This window comes from Babylonia areolata, chromosome 12, assembly GCF_041734735.1.
Source record: "Babylonia areolata isolate BAREFJ2019XMU chromosome 12, ASM4173473v1, whole genome shotgun sequence".
NCBI lineage: Eukaryota > Metazoa > Mollusca > Gastropoda > Neogastropoda > Buccinidae > Babylonia > Babylonia areolata.
In genome coordinates, this window is record NC_134887.1 from 26,697,792 (window position 1) to 26,721,936 (window position 24,145).

The 24,145-nt window shown below is 45.3% G+C and overlaps 1 protein-coding gene across 5 annotated transcripts in view; it reads left to right on the plus strand.

The window, feature by feature from the left end:
- The window catches only part of LOC143288481 (NAD(+) hydrolase SARM1-like), an 85,337-nt gene that overhangs the window by 35,109 nt on the left and 26,083 nt on the right, over nucleotides 1–24,145 (plus strand). For 2 of the 5 annotated variants that reach the window (XM_076597021.1, XM_076597019.1), the window contains exon 1: nucleotides 3,489–3,800. The exons of the other annotated variants lie outside the window; for them this stretch is intronic. The gene's annotated coding sequence lies outside the window, so the exon portion shown is untranslated. Of the gene's footprint in view, nucleotides 1–3,488; nucleotides 3,801–24,145 lie in introns of those variants that run through there. 5 annotated transcript variants of the gene reach the window in all.

Below are 24,145 nucleotides of genomic sequence, written 5' to 3' on the forward strand. Positions count from 1 at the left end.
GTTTCCAAGCGGTCTTCCACTTTTGGGGAACCGTGTAGAAGAGTTTCACGACGACAGTCAGATCGATCCTACGTCCGTCAGATTTCAACGATCGATTGGTCGAGTTTCGCGAGGGACGGTTTGGGGAGGAGGAAGAGGGAGGGGTGGTGGAAGTGAGGGGGTGGGGGGGAGGGGTAGGGTGTCTGCTGTTCCAACTGCCTTCTTGCGCCTGAAGCTATGAGTGGGATTTCAAGTACATGCCAGTGTATGTGTGTGTGTGTGTGTGTGTGTGTGTGTGTGTGTGTGTGTGTGTGTTGTTGTTGTTGTTGTTGTTGTCGGTGTTGGTGGTGGTGGTGTTTTTGTTTTTGTCTTGTGTGTGTGTGTGTGTGTGTGTGTGTGTGTGTGTGTGTGTGTGTGTGTGCGTGCGTGCGTGCGTACGTGTGTGTGTGTGTGTGTGTGTGTGTGTGTGTGCGCGCGCGCGCGCGCGCGTGAGCGCATGTGTGTGTGTGTGTGTGTGTCCGGATTTCCTGACTTTTAACGTGCATTTTTGGTCGTATACACGCGAAGGTGTATCGTGCATCAACGGATATGTTGTCCTGAGAAACCGGACTTATACCCCCCCCCCCCTCGCCACCCCCACCCCTCCCACACACACACCCCCCTTTCCATCCTTGTACAGCTGGGGTTTGAACCTCGACTTCGCGCACTGCGGGACAGACGTCCAGCGCTTTGACCACTCGGCCACTGCATTGTAATGGCCGACGGAATGATCTGCTGCAACTACTAAAAAGAAGAAGATGATGATGATGATGATAAGAGGAATAACAAGGAGAAGGAGGAGGAGAAGAAGAATACGAAAAACATGATGTTGCTGTTGCTGCTGCTGCTGCTGCTGCTGATGATGATGATGATGATGATGATGATGATGATAAGAGGAATAACAAGGAGAAGGAGGAGGAGAAGAAGAATACGAAAGAGATGATGTTGCTGCTGCTGCTGCTGCTGCTGCTGCTGCTGCTGCTGATGATGATGATGATGATGATGATGGTGATGATGATGATGATGATGATGATGGTGATGATGATGATGATAAGAAGGAGGAGGTGGAGGAGAAGAAGAAGATGATGATGATGTTGATGATGATGATGATGATCATCATCATCATCATGAAAGTGATGAAGAAGAAGAAGAATGAGGAGGAGGAGGAGGAGGAGGGGGAGGAAGTCACCTTGATCAAAGCCCCATCCAGGTTCATATCCTTATAAAAAAAAAAATCAAAAAACGGCACTGACCCTTTCCTTGAGCAACATCCTCGTGTAAGTGGACTGAAGTCACTGTAAAAACTCACTTCGACCACAGACACGTGTGCCAACACTGCTTACAATAACCCACTTTTTACTTGTCCTGCCCTTGACGGAGCTGTGGAAATGTACATGACTTGCTTGTTACCACAAGGACAAAGCAAGCCGGCTTCACGTTGTTCAGATAGTAATCAGTAAATATCGGGGACACAGGCAAGTGTTCCCATGGGGAGGGAGGGGAGGGGACGTTGTGGGGAGGGAGGGAGGGGGACGTTGTGGGGAGGGAGGGGGGACGTTGTGGGGAGGGAGGGAGGGGGACGTTGTGGGGAGGGAGGGGGGACGTTGTGGGGAGGGAGGGGGGACGTTGTGGGGAGGGAGGGGGACGATGTGGGGAGGGAGGGAGGGGGACGTTGTGGGGAGGGAGGGGGACGTTGTGAGGGGGACGTTGTGGGGAAGGAGGGGGACGTTGTGGGGAGGGAGGGAGGGGGACGTTGTGAGGGGGACGTTGTGGGGAAGGAGGGGGACGATGTGGGGAGGGAGGGAGGGGGACGTTGTGGGGAGGGAGGGGGACGTTGTGAGGGGGACGTTGTGGGGAGGGAGGGGGACGTTGTGGGGAGGGAGGGAGGGGGACGTTGTGAGGGGGACGTTGTGGGGAAGGAGGGGGACGTTGTGGGGAGGAGAAAGATGGGGGAGAGGGAGCAGAGACAGTGCAATATTTCTACACCACAAGATTGCGATGATATACACGTATGGGTATGGGGAAGGAGGGGGGGGGATGTTGGTTGAGGGGTGGGGGTACGGGGGGAACTCAGAACTCAAAACGTTTTTATTCAAGGATTAAGATTTTAGGCATAGCCTATTCTTCCAATCTGTCCTCGCTAATCTACATCTATTACAAATAGCACACACACAAATGAAAGGTAAAGGTTTTCATGCAAAAGGGTATACATAACGAAGAAATCCAACCCCGGCTCCCCCCCCCCCCACACACACACACACACATCCACACACTGACGCTCGCGCGCGAGCGCACACACATACGTACACACACACGCACGCACACACACTGACAGCACCCCTCCCTCCCCCCACACACTAAGATTGACAGAGGAGAGAGAGAGTAAGATGGGGGAGAGAGAGAGGAGATGGTGCAATCATTAAAAAAAAATAATAATGCTCGCGCGAACGCCACTCTATTTCTATTAAGGGGAAGGAAGAAGGAGAGAGAGAGGGGGAGGGGGCGGGACCCCATTATTGTTGAACGTTGAGTAGTAGTAGTAGTAGTTGTTGCCTGGGTTCAGTGTGCCACTGCGCTTTTATAAATAGCTCAACGCCTGTGATAATTCGTGAGGGAGGGGTGGGTGGTGGGTGGGTGGGTGGGGGGAGACAAATGGTGCTTTGTTGCAGAATATCTTGTCGCCCGGGGATGCATTGTCGCCGGTGACAAACTGTGCCGACGCACACATTACAAACTCCGTCCCCGACACGTACTAACCGACGCAGTCTCATACACACGCACGCACGCACACACACGGTCGCGTGCACTCACACACAATGCACGTGCACACACACACACACACACACACACACACACACACACACACACACACACACACGCTTATGCGCTCACGGACACGCTTCCTCATTTGCACTCACACACACACACACACACACACACACACACACACACACACACACGTGTCAAAATACACGCGCGCGCGAACACTCACACACACACACAGAGTTGCACCACGCTTTGTTGTCGGCTATAATACATGTCGCCGGTGCGCTTATGTGTGTGTGTGTGTGTGTTGTGTGTGTGTGTGTGTGGGGTGTGTGTGTGTGTGTGTGTGTGTGTGTGTGTATGTGTGTGTGTGTGTGTGTGTGTTGTGTGTGTGTGTGTGTGTGTGTGTGTGTGTAAAGACACTCCCGGCATAATCATATATATATGTAATATATAATTATACAAAAGTACGACAATATTTTTACCGTGAGGGGCGGTACAGATTGATTGTCACCAGCGACACTGTATTATTTCCCGACGCCAATCTAACAACGCTCGCCAACACAACATGCTCGCCTCGCTTGTTCTCTCTGTTGAGTGTTGTGTGGTCGGTCTTGTCTCGTGTCGGAGCAGTCTGTCTTGTCACTGCGTAAACGTGAGGTGACGTCCTCTTGTTCCGAGACCAGTGTACTGGTTGTGTGGAGAGAACTGCATTGTGTGTGTGTGTGAGTGTGTGTATGTGTGTGTGCTGCTGAGTTGAGTTTATTGTGCGGTTTGTTTAGGTCAAGAAGGAAGGAGAGACTTCGGAAAGAGAGCAGAGGTGTGGAAGTGGACTATAGAACAGCCGTGTGTTGTTTTGAGGAAGCGGCTGGCGTGCTTTTGTGACACTGACGTGCAAGGATTATTAACGTTCGTGTTTTTGTCGTGCCAATGATGGCGGTGGTTGGTGATGGGTTGGGGGTTTTATGTGCGGTTGTTGTTTTTTCTGTTATTTTCTTTTGAATAATCATCACAAGGTTTGTATTGTTTGTGTTGTGTGGAATGGTGTTGTGTTGTGTTGAGTTGCGTGTTGTTGTGTGGTGCTGTGTTGTGTGTTTGTCATTGTGTTTGTGTTGTGTGGTGCTGTGTTGTGTTGTGTTGTGTTGAGTTGCCTGTTGTTGTGTGCTACTCTGTTGTGTTTGTGTTGTGTTGTGTGGTGTGTGTGCGTTTTTTTCTTTTATTTTCGTTTGAATAATTATCACAAGGTTTGTATTGTTTGTGTTGTGTGGAATTGTGTTGAGTTGCGTGTTGTTGTGTGGTGCTGTGTTGTGTTGTGTTTGTGTTGTTTGGTGTTGTGTTGTGTTAAGCGATGCTGTGTTGTGTGTTTGTCATTGTGTTTGTGTTGTGTTTGGTGTTGTGTTGTGTTGTGTTGTGTTGTTGTGTGGTGCTGTGTTGTGTGTTGTGTTGTGTTGAGTTGCCTGTTGTTGTGTGGTACTCTGTTGTGTGTTGTGTCTGTGTTATGTGGTGTTGTGTTGTGTGTTGTGTCTGTGTTGTGTGGTGTTGTGTTGTGGCAGCGTTTCATGGGGTGTTTGTTTTGATTTTTTTTTTTTTTGCTTTGTGTGTGGTGTGCGTGTGTGTGTGTGGTGTGCGTGTGTGTGTGTGTTTGTGCGTGTGTGTGGTGGTGGTGGTGGTGGTGGTGGTGGTGAGTGTGTGTGTGTGTGTGTGTGTGTGTGTGTGTTGTGATGAGTGTGTGTGTGTTTGGGGGGTGGAGGGGATTTAGGGAGGGAGTGTTGTTGATTGTAACAAAGACACAATGTAAAGCACACACTTTGTTTTCTTGTTTGTGTCTGTCTGTCTGTTTGTGGTTCTATCAACCTGACTCTTTACCCACCCCCACCCCTCTCTCTCTCTCTCTCTATGTATACACACACACGAATATACACGCACGCACGCACATATAGACACACACACACACACACACACACACACACACACACACACACACACACACGAATATACACGCACGCACGCACATATAGACACACACACACACACACACACACACATACACACACACACGCGCGCGCGCGCGCTTGTTTTTTTCTTCCTGTTGAAACGCATCCCAGTATGAGTGGCATGGTTTTCAGCACATGACAGCCTGATTAGGTGGTGCAAGAGGGATGTACTGTCACTGTTCTCATTGGTGTGTGTGTGTGTGTGTGGCTGTGTGTCTGTGTGGGGTGTGTGTGTGTGGGGGGGGTGTGACTGACTGTGTATGTGTGTGTGTGTGTGTGTGTGTGTGTGGCTGTGTGTCTGTGTGGGGTGTGTGTGGGGGGTGTGTGTGACTGACTGTGTATGTGTATGTGTGTGTGTGTGTGTGTGTGTGTGTGTAGTATTGGTAGTAGTAGTAGTTGTTGTCTTCAGTTTAACGTCTTTCCAATTAAGTGATATTAGGAGAGTGTGTATGTGTGTGCGTGTGTGTGTGTGTGTGTGTGTGTGTGTGTGTGCGTGCGTGTTTGTGTGTGTTCGCGTGTGCTGTGTGTGTGTGCGTGTGTATCTGTGTATGTGTGTGTCTGTGACTGTGTCTGTGTTTGTGTGTGTCCTTGAATATGAGAATTCGGTGAAAGCTTTTAGACAGATTTGGTTTTGAGACTACTGGTACTTAAAATGCCACGGATGGCTGGTGGCAAGTTATGTGGACGGGTTTCCATGAAGACTTAGTGAGATAAAAGGTGCTGTGTCTTGCTGTGACACGCCTCCTCTGACCAGACTGACCGGCCATTTTTCGGATGCTCGCTCTCTCTCTCCCTCTCTCTCTCTCTCTCTGTCTCTGTCTCTGTCTGTCTGTCTGTCTGTCTGTCTGTCTCTCTCTCTCTCTCTCTCTCTCTCTCTCTCTCTCTCTCTGTCTCTCAAGTCCACACACTTGCAATTAAAAGATATCCTAATGTTTTACTGAAAATACCAAATAAGTTTGTCTATAGAGAGACAGGTCGCTACCTATTATATGTCAACAGTGCAGTCAGATGTATCAGATGCTGGTTAAGAGTATTAAGAATGGACAATAGACGTCTTCCCAAACAGCCATATACCATGCGTGTGTGTGTACTCTAAACAACAATGGCAAAAAGTGTTGGGTCTCTCGCATTAAAGATACACTCTTTAGCCAAGGGTTTGGATACGTCTGGCTGCAACAAGGGGTTGGGTGCGAAAAATCGTTTAACTCCTTGCTAAATTAAACAACGCCTAACAGATATTTACCTACAAGAATAGGAAAGCTCTGCACTGCAGAAAGATATGTATGATTACTATGGAACATTTAAATTTACTTTTGGAAGTGAAAGATATTTCGATTTTAGTGGATATCAAATGTTTCAGAGACTGTATTGTCCAATTACACGTGTGGCTATTACCTCTTAAAGGAGCTACTTTCGAATCATTTTTCAGCAATAATCAGGATAAACTTTGCAGCTTATGTGCAGTCACGGAAGATGAGGAACATGTAATTTGTGTTTGTCCTTTGTGTTCCGAAATTAGAGATAAATACCTGGACTATTGTTGCAAACAATCTCTACCACAATTGCTAAAATGTGACAACATGCTTAAAAGTAGGAACTTAGGAATTTATATCTTGTATACAATGAAAATTCGAAATGATTCCGTAGGTAATATAGATACAGTTATGCCCTCTGTGCTGGCTGTCAGTTGTGAAAATAACTGAAAATCTGTAGGTTTTGGAAATTCCACTTTCTTGCATGCATGGCTTGTTCATGTTCTCGTATTTCCTTGCTAGGCAGGCATTCTACAGTGTTGTTTTTTGTTTCTAGGGGCCGGAGGTCTATGGAATAAAAAATTGTTCTTGTTCTCGTTCTCTCTCTCTCTCTCTCTCTCTCTCTCTCTCTCTCTCTCTCTCTCTCTCTCTCTCTCTCTCTCTCTGCCTTTTATTTTCATATGTTATTTGTGTGAGTGTGTGTGTGTGTGTGTGTGTGTGTGTGTGTGTGTGTGTGTGTGTGTGTGTGTGTGTGTGTGTTGCCTTTGCTTTTTTTTCTTCTCCTTTGCCCTTGAGGGCTGGATGTAAAAAATATATATAAAAAGCAGCTGTGCTTACTCCACTGCACTCGTGAAATAAAAATTCGTCTCGTCTCGTCGTCTCTCTGTCTGTCTCTCTCTCTCTCTCTCTCTCTCTCTCTCTCTCTCTCTCTCTTCCCACTCTTTCTGTTTACCTCCTCACACTCTCCCTTTCTCTCTCTTTCTCTCACTCCATCTCTCTGTCTGACTGACTGACTCTTTCTCTCTCACTCTGTTTCTGTCTCTGTCTCTCTGTCACTCCCATTCTGTGTGTGTGTGTGTGTGTGCGTGTGTGCGCGCGCGCGTGTGTGTATGCGTGCATGCGTGTGTGAGTCACTGACTTCAGCCTATGCCGTGGTGTAAACGGACACCAACTCAAGCGGAGCTGGGTTTTGATGTGTCCCTTGACAAGTCTCTGGAGCTGGCTGATATTACATACAACCAACACTGCAGGCCACACACACACACATACTTGGCTAAAGATACGTCCATCGGTATGTAAGATCTCTGCAACTCCCTGAGCCACCCAGCATTCCACTGACTGACGCCCAACACTCAGCGGTTCGGGTCACATCACGAGTAGTGCTGCAAGTGCATGCCAAGGGTGGGCCCAACAGCCGAGTGGTTAATTAAAGCGTTGAATTTTCAGTCTGAGGGGTCCCGGTTTCGAATCTTGGTAACGACGCCTGGTGGGTAAAGGATGGAGATTTTCTCTTCGATCTCCTAGGTCAGCATATGTGTACCTAGACCTGCTAGTGCCTGAACCCCCACTCCACCTCCTTCGTGTGAAAACGCACGCAGAAGATTAAAACACGCACGTTAAAGATCCTGTAATCCACTATGTCAGCGTTCGGTGGGTTATGGAAACAAGAACATAGCCAGCACGCACACACCCTGAAAACGGAGTAAGGCTGCCTACGTGGCGGGGTAAATAAACAAAAACTGCCATGCGCGTAAAATGTTACATGGCTGAGTGTATATATATCAGGCGTCCCCCAAAAAGTGAACCGGTTTTTGACAAGTATTTTCTCAGTGATAAAGAAACCGAATTCATTGACAATTGTCACACAGTAACCTTAGAGTATCATCAACAGTCTGCAAAATGTCTAAAAGTTCGGACTTAAATTATGCGAGTATTGTCAAATTCAAAACAGCATGTCAAAAAATCCAATATCAGAGCTGTGCAATGTGACCTTCATCATGTTCATGCCAGTTGCCAGGTGTTGGCATCTGTCAATCAGTGTCAGTCTAAAAATAGCCTGTCTGGGTGTCAAGTCTCTTGATTTTTTTTATTGTCGTCTGTATCCAAAATCAGTTCTGTCCAAAGTTTCAGTTTGGAAGGATCAACCATACCTTTGTGTGAAAGTGATAAGGTTACCATTGAAAACTGTTTCAAGGAGAAAGGCCGGGGTGGAAGAAGGATCGTAAAAGAATTTGGAGTCATGTCACTGTAAAAAGACTTATCGCTAAAATACGCACTACAGGATCAGTAGCACGTAAAATTGGCAGTGGGAGACCCAAGACTGCATGTTCGGAGAACAAGGACCGTGTTGAGGAACTGATTCAATCCCAGGAGGAGAACCCAGGGACCCACAAATCTATTACAGAAGTTACAAGCGATTTACAAGTGAGCAAGTCTTCTGTGCAAAGAATGGCGAAAGAACTGGAGCTGAAGCCCTTCAAGAGGATACGGGTATCAAGGAGGGACCAAAATGTTAGAGGGAAAAGAAAAACTCGCTGCCGTAACTACAATGACCACTACTTGGCCACTGATGTGAAAAGGATCAGTTTTACAGACGAGAAAGACTTTACGTTAGAGATAACTAAAAATCGCCAAAACGATTGCGTTTATGGGAAATGGAAACGAGAAATTCAGCCACCTCGCCTTTATCATGAGACTTCTAGATTTTCAAAAAAGATAATGGTTTCAGCTGGAGTATTCTGGAAAGGAAAAACAAACATTCATTTTATTGACACTGATAGAGCCAAGGTTAATAGTGAAAGCTGCATTCAGTTATTGGATGACAATCTTCTCTCGGATTGTAGGTGTCTTTATAACAATAATAATAATGGATACTTATATAGCACACTATCCAGAAATCTGCTCTAGGTGCTTTACAAAAACGCTTTGTTAACATAAAACATTACATCTATGTTACATGCACACACCAAAATGTTACTACACACACACACACACACACACACACACACACTACATACATAGATTTTAACAATTCATATTCATGCATGTAGTTATGTACACATACATATGTATACACACATTGTCAAGCACAGCTAACGCAAAGGAAGTGGACCTGCCACAATTGAACTTACTGCTGAGGGAAAAGGTGAGTTTTGAAACGAGATTTAAAAGATGCGAGGGAATCAGAATGACGGAGGTTATCAGGGAGCTTGTTCCACGTCTTTGGCGATTGAAAAGAAAACGATCTGTGTCCATAGGTCTTACTTCTGACGTGAGGAATCCTGAGAAGTCGAGTATCAGAGGAAGAACGGAGCTGCGAGACGGGGTATAGATATGGATGAGTTCAGAAAGATACTTGGGGCCAGATCCATTGACTGCAGAAAAGGTCAGAGTGGATAGCTTATAGTCTATTCGATCAGAAACAGGCAACCAGTGGAGAGACTGAAGGAGAGGAGAAACATGGTCAAATTTAGAAGCTCTGCAAATGAGTCTGGCAGCGTTATTCTGAATTCGTTGGAGTCTGTCTAACAGATATTTGGGAATAAAGCGCTCTTTATCCTGGAAGCAACTACGTGTTTCAGCAAGATGGGGCTCCTTCACACACAAGTAGGGTAACTCAGGCCCATTTGGAGGAGGCTACACCAGAATTCATCAAGATTGATGAATGGCCTCCACAAAGTCCTGACTGTAACCCAATAGATTATGCCATATGGGACTCTCTGAAAGAGAAAGTTTACCAGGGAGTGAGAGACAAGCTGACCGAGCAGGCGTTAAAGGACAGGATAATTATGGCATGGGAGGAGATATCGGTGGAAGAAATACGTAAAAGCATTTCTGCTTGGAAGAAACGGCTTCGTTTAGTCGTGGAGGAAGATGGAGGCCACATTGAGCATGAACTGAAACAAGTGAGTTTTCCTCTGATATTGCATTTTGACATGCTTTTTGAATTTGACAATACTCGCATAATTTGCGTCCGAACTTTTAGATATTTTGCAGACTTGTTGATATCCTCAGGTTACTGTGTGAAAATTTTCAATGAATTCGCTTTCTCTATCACTGAGAAAATACTTGTCAAAAAGCGGTTCACTTTTTTTTTGGGGGGGGGACACTCGATATATGTGTGAGTGCCTGAAATCTGATTGAATGACACAGGAAACGAATAATGAGGGGGTATGCATGCTGGGTATGTTCTTGTCTCCGTAACCCACCGAACCCTGATATGCATTACAGGATCTTTAACGTGCGTATTTGATCTTCTGCGTGCGTATGTAAGGGGGTTCAGGCACAAGCAGGTTTGCACATAATCATGTTGACCTGGGAGATCGTAAGAATCTCCACCGTTTACCCACCAGGCGCCGTTAACCAGATTCGAACCCGGGACCCTCAGATTGAAAGTGCAACGCTTTAACCACTCGGCTATTGCTCCATCTTTCCCATTGTAATGTGAGGACATGATCTTCCTCTCTTCGAGTTTCAAGTGTGTACCAGACAGTGAAAGCGAAATGTTACATCTTTTCCATTATCATGGGAGGACACAATCTTCCTCTCTGGAGTTTCACGTGGATACCACACAGGGTAACCGAAATGTTACATCTTTCCCATTACAACATGATGATGCCATGATATAACATGGAGTGATGGCCTAGAGGTAACGCGTCCGCATAGGAAGCGAGAGAATCTGAGCGCGCTGGTTCGAATCACGGATCAGCCGCCGATATTTTCTCCCCCTCCACTAGACCTTGAGTGGTGGTCTGGACGCTAGTCATTCGGATGAGACGATAAACCAAGGTCCCGTGTGCAGCATGCACTTAGCGCACGTAAAAGAACCCTCGGCAACAAAAGGGTTGTTCCTGGCAAAATTCTGTAGAAAAATCCACTTCGATAGGAAAAACAAATAAAACTGCATTCAGGAAAAAATACAAAAAAAATGGGTGGCGCTGTAGTGTAGCGACGCGCTCTCCCTGGGGAGAGCAGCCCGAATTTCACACAGAGAAATCTGTTGTGATAAAATGAAATACAAATACAAATACAACAAATATTCATCCTCTCTGTAGCCAGCATGGACCAGTCAGTCAGTACATGTCCACAGTATCAGTAGCTCAAGGAGGCGTCACTGCGTTCGGACGAATCCATATACGCTACACCACATCTGCCAAGCAGATGCCTGACCATCTGATGTCCACAGTATTGGGGGGCAATAAAGGATGAGAGGCTGAGATTGGAGCTTGACGACCTGTTGGCTGACGTCCCTTTGATAAGATCACATTGTTCGAGGATATGTTATAATTATTATTTATTTATGTACGCTTATAGTTGACTTCATCACGTTTTTTGCGCCTTATACATATTGTTAGTAGTGGTAGTAGTTATTTTTTTATGTATTTATCTATTATTTATTCACCCTTTTTTTCTTTTTCTTTTTCTCAAGGCCTGACTAAGCGCGTTGGGTTACGCTGCTGGTCAGGCATCTGCTTGGCAGATGTGGTGTAGCGTATATGGATTTGTCCGAACGCAGTGACGCCTCCTTGAGCCACTGAAACAGAAACTGTTCGAGGATAGGCGCTTTTCAAGTTTCCATATCATCATCTTCTTCTTCCTTCCTGTGGTCAGCTTGGATCAGTCAGTCAGTACATGTCCACAGTGCTGGTGGCCAATAAAGGATGACACACTGAGATTGGAGCTTGACGACCTGTGACAGGGTGACGTCCCTTTGATAGGGTCACATTGTTCGAGGATAGGCCCTTTTCAAGTTTCCATATCATCATCTTCTTCTTCGTCCCTGTGGCCAGCTTGGATCAGTCAGTCAGTACATGACCACAGTGCTGGTGGCCAATAAAGGATGAGAGACTGAGATTGGACGTCCCTTCGATAAGGTCACGTGGTTGGAGGGCTTCGGTGTTTGTTGTGAAGGTTGTATGGTGGCTCGAGGAGTGGAGTCCTAGTGGTGTCTGTCCGGTTGGGAAGTCCCGTCTGTCGGGCGTTCCAAGGCGGGGGAATCCTGGGGGATAGACTGACTGACCAGGGGGCACTCCTGTGTCACCCCGTCTTACATATTAAGTACACTGAGACAAGTGACTGCGATAAATCACTGCCTGGGTGGAGGAGGACGAGTTGGGTTGAGTTGGTGTGTGTGACGGAGGGAGGGGGGAGTGGAGGTGGAGTCATACAGGGGTGAGGGAGTGGAGGAGGGGGGGGGGTGATACAGAGATCAGTTCGTCACCAACACCCAATTGTCCCATTTAGATATGTGTGTGCCCCCATCTCCACTGTGTGTGCCCCCATCCCCACTGACCAAACACTGAAGGTGGATGGAGAACGTGTGTGGGGGTGGGGAATGCGGGGGGTATGGGGGGGATGTAAGCGTGAGTGTGTGTGTGTGTGTGTGTGCACGCGCGTCTTTTGGGGGAGGGGGATTGTTTTCTTGTGTGTAATGGGGGAGAAGAGGTGGGTTGTGTGTCTGACTGTCTCTGTATACATCTGTGAGCGATGGTGTGTGTGTGTGTGTGTGTGTGTCTGTATGTCTGTCTATCTGTGTATGTAAGGGGTGGTGGGGGTGTCTGTGTGTCCAAGCGTGTGCGATGGTGTGTGAGTTTGTGCGTGTATGTACGTGTGTTGGTGTGTCAGTGTGTGTGTGCGCGCGCGTGCCTCGAGGACACATCGGTATGCGCCCTGTCACTGAACAACCAGCTTCTCTCTGATGATGTTCGTTCTGGTCACTCACTGCCTTTATCACGAACGCGCACACACACACACACACACACACACACACACACACACACACACACACACTGATATTTTTATTTGTTGAATTGGTTTTTCTTCTGCTTCTCTCTTGTGCATCTGTGTGTTTGTGTGTATGTGTAGGTATTTGTGAATCACCATGATAGCCTTTCACCACCACCACCCCCTCTCCCTGCACTTGAGTCACAAGACAACGACTGTGGCGTTTAGCTGACAGGAAAACGTTGTTCCACTTCTGGTGGGATGGACGTTGACCTCAACACACACACACCACACACCACACACCACACACACACACACACACACACACAACACACACACACACACACACACGCACAAACACGCGAACGCTCACGCGCGCACTCACACACAAACACAAACGCTCGCGCGCTCACACACACACACACACACTCACACACACATACACAAACGCTCATGTATACACTCACGCACGTGCGAGCGCGCGCACACACACACGCACACACAACACACAAGTACGCACACACACACACACACACACTCACACACATACACACACACACACGCGCACGCGCGCGCGAACACACACACACACACACAAATCACAGACACACACACACTCACTCACACATACACACGCTCACACACACACACACACACACACACACACACACAACACACAACACACACACACACACACACACACACACACACACACACACACATAAACGCACACACACGCGAACACACACACGCACGAACACACGCACACGCACGCACGCGAACACACACACACACACACACACACACACACACAACACACAACACACACACACACACACACACACACACACACACACACACACACACACACACACACACACACACACACACACACACACACGCACACACACACAGCGCTGTTTTGAAATTTAATCGGTTTGGTTTTTGGACAAGGCAGTGATTGTGGAGTGTGTGTGTGTGTGTGTGTGTGTGTGTGTGTGTGTGTGTGTGGAGAGAGAGAGAGAGTGTGTGTGTGTGTGTGTGTGAGTGTGTGTGTGTGTGTGTGTGTGTGTGTGTGTGTGTGTGTGTGTGTGTTTGTGGAGAGAGAGAGTGTGTGTGTGTGTGTGTTATAGTCAGTGTGTGTGTGTGGTTGTGTGTGCGTGTGTATGTGTGTGTTGTGTGATCGTGTGTCACTCTGTGTGTGTGTGTGTGTGTGTGTGATCGTGTGTCACTCTGTGTGTGTGTGTGTGTGTGTGTGTGTGTGTGTGTGTGTGTGTTGTGATGTCAGTGGTGTCAAGGTGTTTTTGTGTCTGACCCGATTATCGGTTGTGTCACCGGCCCAGTTCAGTGTGTGGCCAGCGTGGGACTGGAACAGTACAGTGCTTGCTTGGATTGAAGGTCTCTGCATGTCTTTATTGTTTGTTTCTTCGTTTGTTTTGTTTTGTGACTCTGTGTGTGTGTGTGTGTGTGTGTGTGTGTGTGTGTGTGTGTGTGTGTGTGTGTGTGTGTGTGACAGATATTAGAACTATGGATCATGTTTTGAAAAGTACGTTGAAAAGGAGATATATATATATTTTTTTTTATATATATAGTTAGATATATATGCAAACATATTGCTTCCGTGTTGCCATTACACAAACGAGATTCAACGCTCTCCCACACAATAATAATTGGCATCGTTACAGTCAATCGTAACAGGACAGAGCATGCCCATTTTGTATGGATCAAGCTGAGAACGATCAACTTTTTTTCTTCAGTCGCTTCGTATGTGAAGGTTTAAGAAAGACATTGTTAAAAGAATCGGCTAGACTTCCCTTGCTTAGAGTGACAAGTATTACTCATAGACATAATGTGTGAAGATATGTATATTTTATGCTATCGATTGAAAGAAGAAGTTAATTTGCACACAGTGATCCACATGGTGAAGTACAATGCATATGTAAACAGTTTCTATGTGATGGGAACATTGTTTAAGTGTATATACATTGTGATTGTGCTTTTCTCATACGTGCTATGGATAATATAATGCTGTTTAATGCAATCCCCAACCACGCACCCTTGCTCATTGTGTTGTGGCCCAAGGCCGATGTACATTAACCTCTCTCTCTCTCTCTCTCTCTCTCTCTCTCTCTCTCTCTCTATATATATATATATATATATATATATATATATATATATATATATATACTGGAATAGTAGAATGCTTTGCTTGTGTTCCTTCGGAATATTCATTCATTTTGATTATACCTTTTGTTTTTATCCCGGTGTTCGGTTGTCTGTGTGTGTGTGTGTGTGTGTGTGTGTGTGTGTGTGTCTGTGTGTCCGTGGTAAACTTTAACATTGCCATTTTCTCTGCAAATACTTTGTCAGTTGACACCAAATTTGGCATAAAAATAGGAAAAATTCAGTTCTTTCCAGTCATCTTGTTTAAAACAATATTGCACCTCTGGGATGGGCAAAAAAAAATAAAAAATGAAGCCTAATTATTGTGGAAGTTTTATTTATTTTGCAAACATTTTGGTGCAAATAGTAAAAAAAGGGAAATTACTCTGTAATTAATGCTAGGGGACTTAATTTGCTTTAAACTGATCTTTCTCATCTTAAACATTACATTTTGAAATTATACTCAATACATAAAAAGCTTGGATTTTTTTTTAAAGTGTATCACAAGTGAGTCTTGAAGGCCTTGCCTCTCTTGTTTTCATATGTGTTGTAGATAACATAATGCTGTTTAATGCAGTCCCCATCACAGGAGCAGGATGAATTCAGGCATTTGGACTGGAGCAGGTATAGGGATGATGGAATCACTATCCTGTTAGATCCTGCTCATGTGGGAGTCTTTGAAAATCACTTACAGTCTCTCAACCCACCAAACATTCAGTGGACGGCATCATGTGGAAAAACGGCATCTTACCTTGACATTGGCTTGTCTGTGCTTGAGGGAAAGATAGTGACTGATGTGTACAGCAAGAGTTCTCATGCTTACCTTCCCCCCACTAGTTGCCATCCTCCTCCAGTGTTCAAGGGCCTCATTACAGGAGTGGGGACAAGACTACACATGATATGCAGTGAAGACGACCTGCTTGAGCGTAGAACTGATGAGTATGCCCGCTACTTTGCCTTAGCAGGTTGGAATTTTGACAAGGCAAAATCTGATCTGGTGAAAGGTGCCAGAAGAGACAGGAATGAACTGCTGACTGCCACTAGAAAAAAAGGAACTGGCTTGGGTCACTTCATTTGATGCACGATTCCCTTCCAAATCAGAAATCATCAGACGAAACACCCATTTACTCTTTGCTGACCCCCCAAACAAAGAATTGTTCCCCCCCAAACCTGATAACTGCAGCAGACAGATGCCACAGAAACCTGGGCAGTATGTACAAACCCACTGTCCCCAGCTGAAAAGAAGAGAACTGTTCTGGATGTGTTGGCCCTAACCTTTGGACGGATTTTGTTGGACTGAACACGAGAACCGACATCCATGGGTTTTCGTTGTGAACCCTGAATTCGTGGAGTTACCAGTCCGGTTTGTCGTGGTGGTGGTTACACACGATCACTGAGATACAGAGAGAGAGAGAGAGAGAGAGAGAGATTCAGATTCAGATTATTTATTCATTAATAGGCCTTGGCCCCTTATGAAGGGGTAAGTGACAATATAAGTAATAACAAACAAAATGAAAATATATAACCAACCATAATAAGTACACATATTACATAAACGCTGCAATGAAGTACAGCATCTTAAGATGTCACGATATCCCGAAATCTAAATGCCTGGTGTAAAAACAGTGCCAGATTCCATATATCAGCATGTCTCGTGGAAGAGAGAGAGAGAGAGAGAGAGATGTATATATATATACAATTGAAGGAATATTTAGAACTTAATATATTTACGTAGTAGAAGACGTCATGTAAGGTCAGAAAGATGACGTAAAAAATAATATTACGTCACCTATTAAGAGCGTAGTCTGTGACCATGCTGCTGGGTTGCAGCGAAAATTCAGATTTTTGTTGTTGTTGGGTTTTCTTTTTGTTTAACAAAAATGGTGTTGGTTTTCAACTTTGTTTTATTCATCACACACACACACACACACACACACACACACACATATATATATATATATATATATATCAGTATAAATTATCTTTGTATGTGTGTGTGTGTGTGTGTGTGTTCGTTCTTTCGATCCTTCCTTCTTTTATTCATGCAGTCTGGTGGCATACATTTACTGAATCGCTTATTCTTAATCTGGGGCTTTTCGCTGTTTGCCTCGATCTCCCCCCCCCCCCCACCCCCCCACCCCACCCTCTCTCTCTCTCTCTCTCTCTCTCTTTCTCTCCACCACTTTTTTTCACTGTGTGTGGGTGTGGGTGAGTATGTGAGAGAGAGAGAGAGAGAGAGGGGGGGGGGGGAGACAGACAGACAGACAGAGAGTTTTGTTGACTTTAAAATCCTATCGTCAACAATAACGGCACATTTTCCCTATTCCAGCCACACCAGTTCTGGACTGTGGAAATAAAAAAAAAAAGAAGAACTAAACAAATAGATAAGCGCCCCAAAGGCAGTCACGATTTCGAAAAGATCATGTGAGTTCCTCACTCTTTTGTTTGCTCTGGAGTTATATTTGTTTGCACTGTGTGTGTGTGTGTGTGTGTGTGTGTGTGTGTGTGTGTGTGTGTTCCTGTGTGTGTGTGTGTGTGTGTGTGTGTGTGTGTGTGTGTGTTCCTGTGTGTGTGTGTATGTGTGTGTGTGTGTGTGTGTGTGTGTGTGTCTGTGTGTGTGTGTGTGTGTGTGTGTGTGTGTGTGTGTGTTCCTGTGTGTGTGTGTGTGTATGTGTGTGTGTGCGCGCACGCGTTTCTTTGTGTGTGTGTGTGGGTGGGTGGGTGTCTGTATTTGTGTGTGTGTGTGTGTCGCGCGCGCGTGTGTGTATATATATGATTATATATATATATATATATATATATATATATATATATATCTGTGTGTCTGTCTGTGTCAGTGTGTCTGTCTGTCTGTTTGTGTCCGTGTGTGTGTCTGCGTGTGTATGCATGCAAATGTGCATATGTTTGTGAGCGTCGTGTGTGCGTGAATGTATGTGCACGTGTCCGTGTACGTGTATGTATGTGTATGTCTGTGTCTGTGTGCGCCCGCGCGCGCGTGTTTGTATAATTTGTCCGCCTTTCTTGCCCTGTGTGTGTGTGTGTGTGTGTGTGTGTGTGTGTGTGTGTGTGTGTGTGTGTGTGTGTGTATGTGTGTGTGTGTGTGTGTATGTGTGTATATGTGTGTGTGTGTGTGTGTGTGTGTGTGTGTGTTTGATTTGTCCTGAGGCCACGTACAGTCTGGAGTGTTTACGGGAAGCCTGAGCGTGCAGCGTTGGTTGTGCTGGTACTGCAGTCATTGTGGTGGTGTTGGCTCAGCACACACACTGTTTTGCCGGGACTGGACGACGTTTTTGTCACGTGTCTCACGTAAATAGCAGGAAATTGAAGTTGGTGAATGTGTGTGTGTGTGTGTGTGTGTGTGTGCGTGCGTGCGTGTGTGTGTGTGTGTCTGGCAAGGGTTAGGGTATTGCGCGCGCACACACACACACACACACACACACACACACACATACACTCACACACACACACATGCACACACACACACACACACACACACACACACACACACACACACACATAAACACACACTCACACACATGGACACAGAGGGACACAGAGACATACAGACACACACAGAGACACAAACACAGAAACACACATACACACAGACACACACACACACACACACACACAGTATGCAGTCCCTCACCCCCACTCCACATACATGTAGGCAGGAGTTGTCTGAAGGCAGAAACTTTGCGAATTGATATTGCACATGTTGACTTGACCTGGTAAAAGAGAACAAACAAACAAACAAACAAACAGTTGATGAATAGTTCCCTTACCCATTCACAGTGTGCTGTTGTGTTGTTTTTTTGTTGTTGTTTTTTGACTCACTTGTGTAAACAAAGTGAGTCTATGTTTTAACCCGGTGTTCGGTTGTCTGTGTGTGTGTGTGTGTCTGTGTGTCCGTGGTAAACTTTAACATTGACATTTTCTCTGCAAATACTTTGTCAGTTGACAACAAATTAGGCATAAAATTAAGAAAAATTCAGTTCTTTCCAGTCATCTTGTTTAAAACAATATTGCACCTCTGGGATGGGCACAAAAAAATTAAAAAATGAAGCCTAATTATATGCAAATTGCACTTACTGTTATATTTATATTTTTGTATTCTCTAAACTTGGCACTTTGACCTCTTATTCTAACACAACAACAAGAGGAGTCATTATTATCATTTTTTGTTCAAACAGGAACTTCTTTTGCTAAGCATGGAATTTTTTACTCACTTGTGTAAACAAAGTGAGTCTATGTTTTAACCCGGTGTTCGGTTGTCTGTGTGTGTGTGTGTGTCCGTGTGTCTGTGTGTCCGTGGTAAACTTTAACATTGACATTTTCTCTGCAAATACTTTGTCAGTTGACACCAAATTAGGCATAAAAATAGGGAAAATTCAGTTCTTTCCAGTCATCTTGTTTAAAACAATATTGCACCTCTGGGATGGGCACAAAAATTTTTTTAAAAAGAAGCCTAATTATATGCAAACTGCATTTACTGTTATATTTATATTTTTTGTATTCTCTAAACTTGGCACTTTGACCTCTTATTCTGACACGACAACAAGAGGAGTCATTATTATCATTTTTTGTTCAAACAGGAACTTCTTTTGCTAAGCATGGAAGTTTTATTTATTTTGCAAACGTTTTGGTGCAGATAGTAAAAAAGGGAAATTACTCTGTAATTAATGCTAGGGGACTTAATTTATCACAAGTGAGTCTTGAAGGCCTTGCCTCTCTTGTTTTTCTTGTGCTCCAGATTTCACCCACCCACCCCGCACAGCAACTCATAACATCGAACAGTGCTTATTATCCTGTCACGCCATGTTGACTTGGGGTTCAGTACAGTTGTGAAGCCATCTATTTCTTCTTTCTGACCTGTTTTGGACAGGTTCTTTGATAGCGGCGTTCTCGTGAACTCGTTTCAAAACTAATGTCAGCGTGTGTTGTGTTTTGTGTTGGCAGGGAGCGTTTGGCTTACTGGTCCGCCCACGACTGTCTCTGTCTCTGTCTCTCTCTGTGTCTCTCTCTGTCTCTCTTTCTCTGTCTCTCTCTGTCTCTGTCTCTCTTTCTCATCTCTCTCTGTTTCTCTCACTCTTTGTGTGTGTGTGTGTGTGTGTGTGTGTGTGTGTTTCTCTCTGTCTCTCTAGCTCTCTCTCTCTCAGTCTCCCTTTCTCTCAGTCTGTCTCTCTCTCTCACCAGAGCTCTCTCTCTGTGTTTGTCTGTCGTCCTCTCTGTCTCTGTCTCTCTTTCCCTGTCTCTCTCTGTTTCTCTCACTCTTTCTCTGTATATGTGTGTGTGTGTGTGTGTGTGTGTGTGTGTGTGTGTGTGTGTGTTTCTCTCTGTCTCTCTAGCTCTCTCTCTCTCTCTCTTTCAGTCTCCCTTTCTCTCAATCTGTCTCTCTCTCTCACCAGTGCTCTCTCTCTCTCTCTCTGTCTCTCTCTCTCTGTCTGTCTCTCTCTCTCTGTGTGTGTGTGTGTGTGTGTGTGTGTGTGTGTCTCTCTCTCAATCTGTCTAAAAATAAATAAATAAAAAGATTTTTTTTTAACTCGCATCAGCGAACTGTGAGGTAAATAAGTGACCAATCACCAGACAAGCAAGGCACAACACTGACTGATGCAGACAGCTCACACACTCAACCATAAATCTGACGTGGCGCGCGCTCTCATGGTAGGGGAGAATTGAATGCTCCGAGTGGAAATGCAAAGCACCTTGTCGGGGGGTTGAGGGGCGGGTGTGGAGGGAGGGGAGGGGCGGAGACAGTGGGGGAGAGGGAAAGGGACCCCGGGGTTGGGGAGGGGTGTGTTGGGGGGCGGGGGTTGGGGTGGAGGAGAGAGACGGGTAGATGATGAGTCACACACGAAGACTGAATGACCGTGAGTGTTCCCCTTTCATTTTCCATACCTCAAACCTTTCGCTTCAGTGGGTCTTTGGAAAGAAAGCTGACAGGGCTTTGAGGAATTTAGGGAGGTCGGGGTGTTGGGGGTTGGGGGGTGGAGTTGGTGAGTGTAGTAGGAATCTGTTACACTTGCCAATTTGAGGGGGTGGGGTGGGGTGGGAGTGATGAGGATGGTACGTTTTTCTTTTCACGCAGTTCTTGTCCACATCTCTCTCTGTGTCTGTCTGGGAGCAAGACGATGTGTTCCTCTCTCTCTCTCTCTCTCTCTCTCTCTCTCTCTCTCTCTCTCTCTCTGAGAGCAAGATAACGCTTAGACCTGTCTCTGTCTGTCTGTCTGTCTGTCTTAGAGCAAAATGAAACGCGTTTCTCTCTTTCTGTATGTCTGTCAATGTGTCATAAGAGGATAATGTATACATGTCTCCCTCTTTTTAACTTTCTCTCTCTCTCTCTATTATATATATATATATATATCTTGTCTGTCTGAGAGGCCAGTATTGCAGCATTGTGTCTGTCTCTCTCTCTCTCTCTCTCTCTCTCTCTCTCTCTCTCTCTCTCTCTTATCTGTCTCTCTCTCTGTGAGAGTCCACAATAGATACCCCACCCACCCCACCCCACCACAACACACACACACACACACACACACACACACACACACCACTTTCCTACGGGCATATACACTCCTCTTTTAAGATCAATGACACCACATTAAGTTCAATAATGCACAGTGTACACAGACGTGAGAGCTGAACACACAAATAGATGAAAATATATTGATACTTGCCGCCACAGCTGTGCACTTCAATACACATTGCATGACACCAGTTTGCGCGTCACTGGGGCCACTTCACGTGAGATTTTCTCTTTCTGAAGACTGGTACTGTAGTATTGTGTAGCGTAGTGTAGTGTAGTGTATTCGTTGCATTGCATTGCATTGTATTGTATTGCATTGCATTGTATTGTATTGTAGTGCATTCCATTGCATTGTGTTGTATTTAATTTTTGTATTGTTTCCTTTTCTCACAACCGATTTGACTGTGTGACGTTTGGGTTGATGTCCCACGGAAAGCGCCATCTTCTTTCTTTCCTTTTTTTCTGTTTTAAAGTGAATTTAATTCACTATCAAAGTGGGTTTTGCCAGGGACAACCCTTTTGTTCCCATAGGTTTGTTTTATGTGCATTAATTGCATGTTGCACGCGGCACGTTGGTTTATTATCCGTCTCATCCGAAAGACAGAATTCGCCACACACAGAGAAAACGCGAGTTGTGTTGTTGGTAGGGTAGGCATGCCTAATTGTGAACGATCCAGTCAAAGCGACCAGCTTAACGTGTGTACTGTACAGATAACAGGCTGTACGATCGTCAAATGTAGCTCTTCTGGTTTTTGAAGGTTTTCTCCGTTTGGTTGCACGCGGCAGAAAAGTTCGCTCACTCCTTTTCAACGTTTCTTCAACGGTAGAATTAGCAGGGGTGCATGAGGTTAAAATTAAGCGAACGAGAAAGTCTATTTGCGAACGATGGGTCTGGGGTACAAGTGGATAATTAAAACAGAAGCAGGTCTTGAACTCAGACATAACATATTATTGGAACATCGCACCAGACTGTTGTATTCTTGGTGCGAGAGGAGAAGAAAGAGCGCGGAAATAGCCGGAAATTGCTGATGTTTGACTGGTTCTTGGAAATGGGTATTCATTAAGGTATCAGAACGATGTCGTTTCGTTTATTTATTTGTAGGTCTGTACATCTAAGATTATGATATTAGACTGAAAATGAATTACATTATTATCAATATTATCATTATGATTATTTGGATTATTGTCATTTCTATCATCACTATCAGGGTTGTTATTGTTAATTTGAAATCATCATTTCTGTATATTCAAATGAAAAGGGGGCAGTTGAGGTGGAGTGGGGGGCGAGGGGGAGGGGACTGAGGAAGGAAAAGAGAGAGAAAGAGAGAAAGAGAGAGAGAGAACAGACTGTGGAAATTATCGAGTACAAAATGTAAAATGGAGAGGGTGAGTGTCAGTGACTGGAGAAAGAAAAATCATAATACTGGAAGGGTGTGTGTGAGAGGGGGAACGGGGGAAGCGGGATTAGGACAGAAAATTAAACAATAATCAAATATTGTATGCACTACTTCTGTACATTATTATTTGAAAAGAGGATGATGTGGGGACCTACAATAAACAACCAACTGGACTGTTTTAACACATAATTAGCTAACTTTAAATGAAGAACATTTTGAAATATTTAACTTTTTTCCCCAAAAAAAATTAACATTTGAAACTGGCAACACGTGTTCAGTAATTTCAGAACGAGGTCGAAGCAGACGTTGATTTAAATTGTGGAATTTGTGTGGTGAGAATGCTTCCAAGTGGGGCGGTACATGAACCGTTCGCTGTTAACTCACTCAGTACGGCCAGTCCTCTCTTCTCCTCTACACAGACCCCTCGGAGGTCCAGTGGGTGTCTGAATGAACCAACCTTTAGCTTCCGTCGTCAGAATTGTGGTATTCTTTGTCAATATTTTGATGATGGTAATTGGGGTGAAACGCTGTTAACGTCGTCTCTTTCGCCGTTCGTATGGAGAGAGTTAATGTTTGCAGTCAGGCATACCTACCTACGATATGCGTCGTGGCTGCTGCTGAGTTCTGCGTTTAGTTTGTTGTTGTCTGTCTCTTGACTCTCTGTGTTTGTCTGTCTCTGTGTCTGTGTGTCTGTCTCTCTGTCTCTGTGTCTGTGTCTGTCTGTCTCTCTGTCTCTGTGTCTGTGTCTGTCTGTCTGTCTCTGTGTCTCTGTGTCTGTCTCTGTCTCTGTGTCTGTCTGTCTCTCTGTCTCTGTGTCTGTGTCTGTCTGTCTCTCTGTCTCTGTGTCTGTGTCTGTCTGTTTCTCTGTCTCTGTGTCTGTGTCTGTCTGTCTCTCTGTCTCTGTGTCTGTGTCTGTGTCTGTCTTACTGTCTGTGTCTGTGTCTGTCTGTCTCTCTGTCCCTGTGTCTGTCTTACTGTCTGTGTCTGTCTCTGTGTCTGTGTCTGTCTGTCTGTCTCTCTGTCTCTCTCTCTTGTCTCCCTGTCTCTCTGTCTCTCTCTCTCTGTCTCTGCGTCTGTGTCTGTCTGTCTCTCTGTCTGTGTCTCTGTGTCTGTCTGTCTCTCTCACTGTCTCTGTGTCTGTCTGTCTCTCTCACTGTCTCTGTGTCTGTCTGTGTCTCTGTGTCTGTCTGTCTGTCTCTGTGTCTGTGTCTGTCTATGTCTCTGGGTCTGTCTCTGTCTCGCTGTCTCTCCCCATTTTCTCTCCCCCCCCCCCCCACCACTCCTCTCCGTCTGTCTCAACCTCCTTGT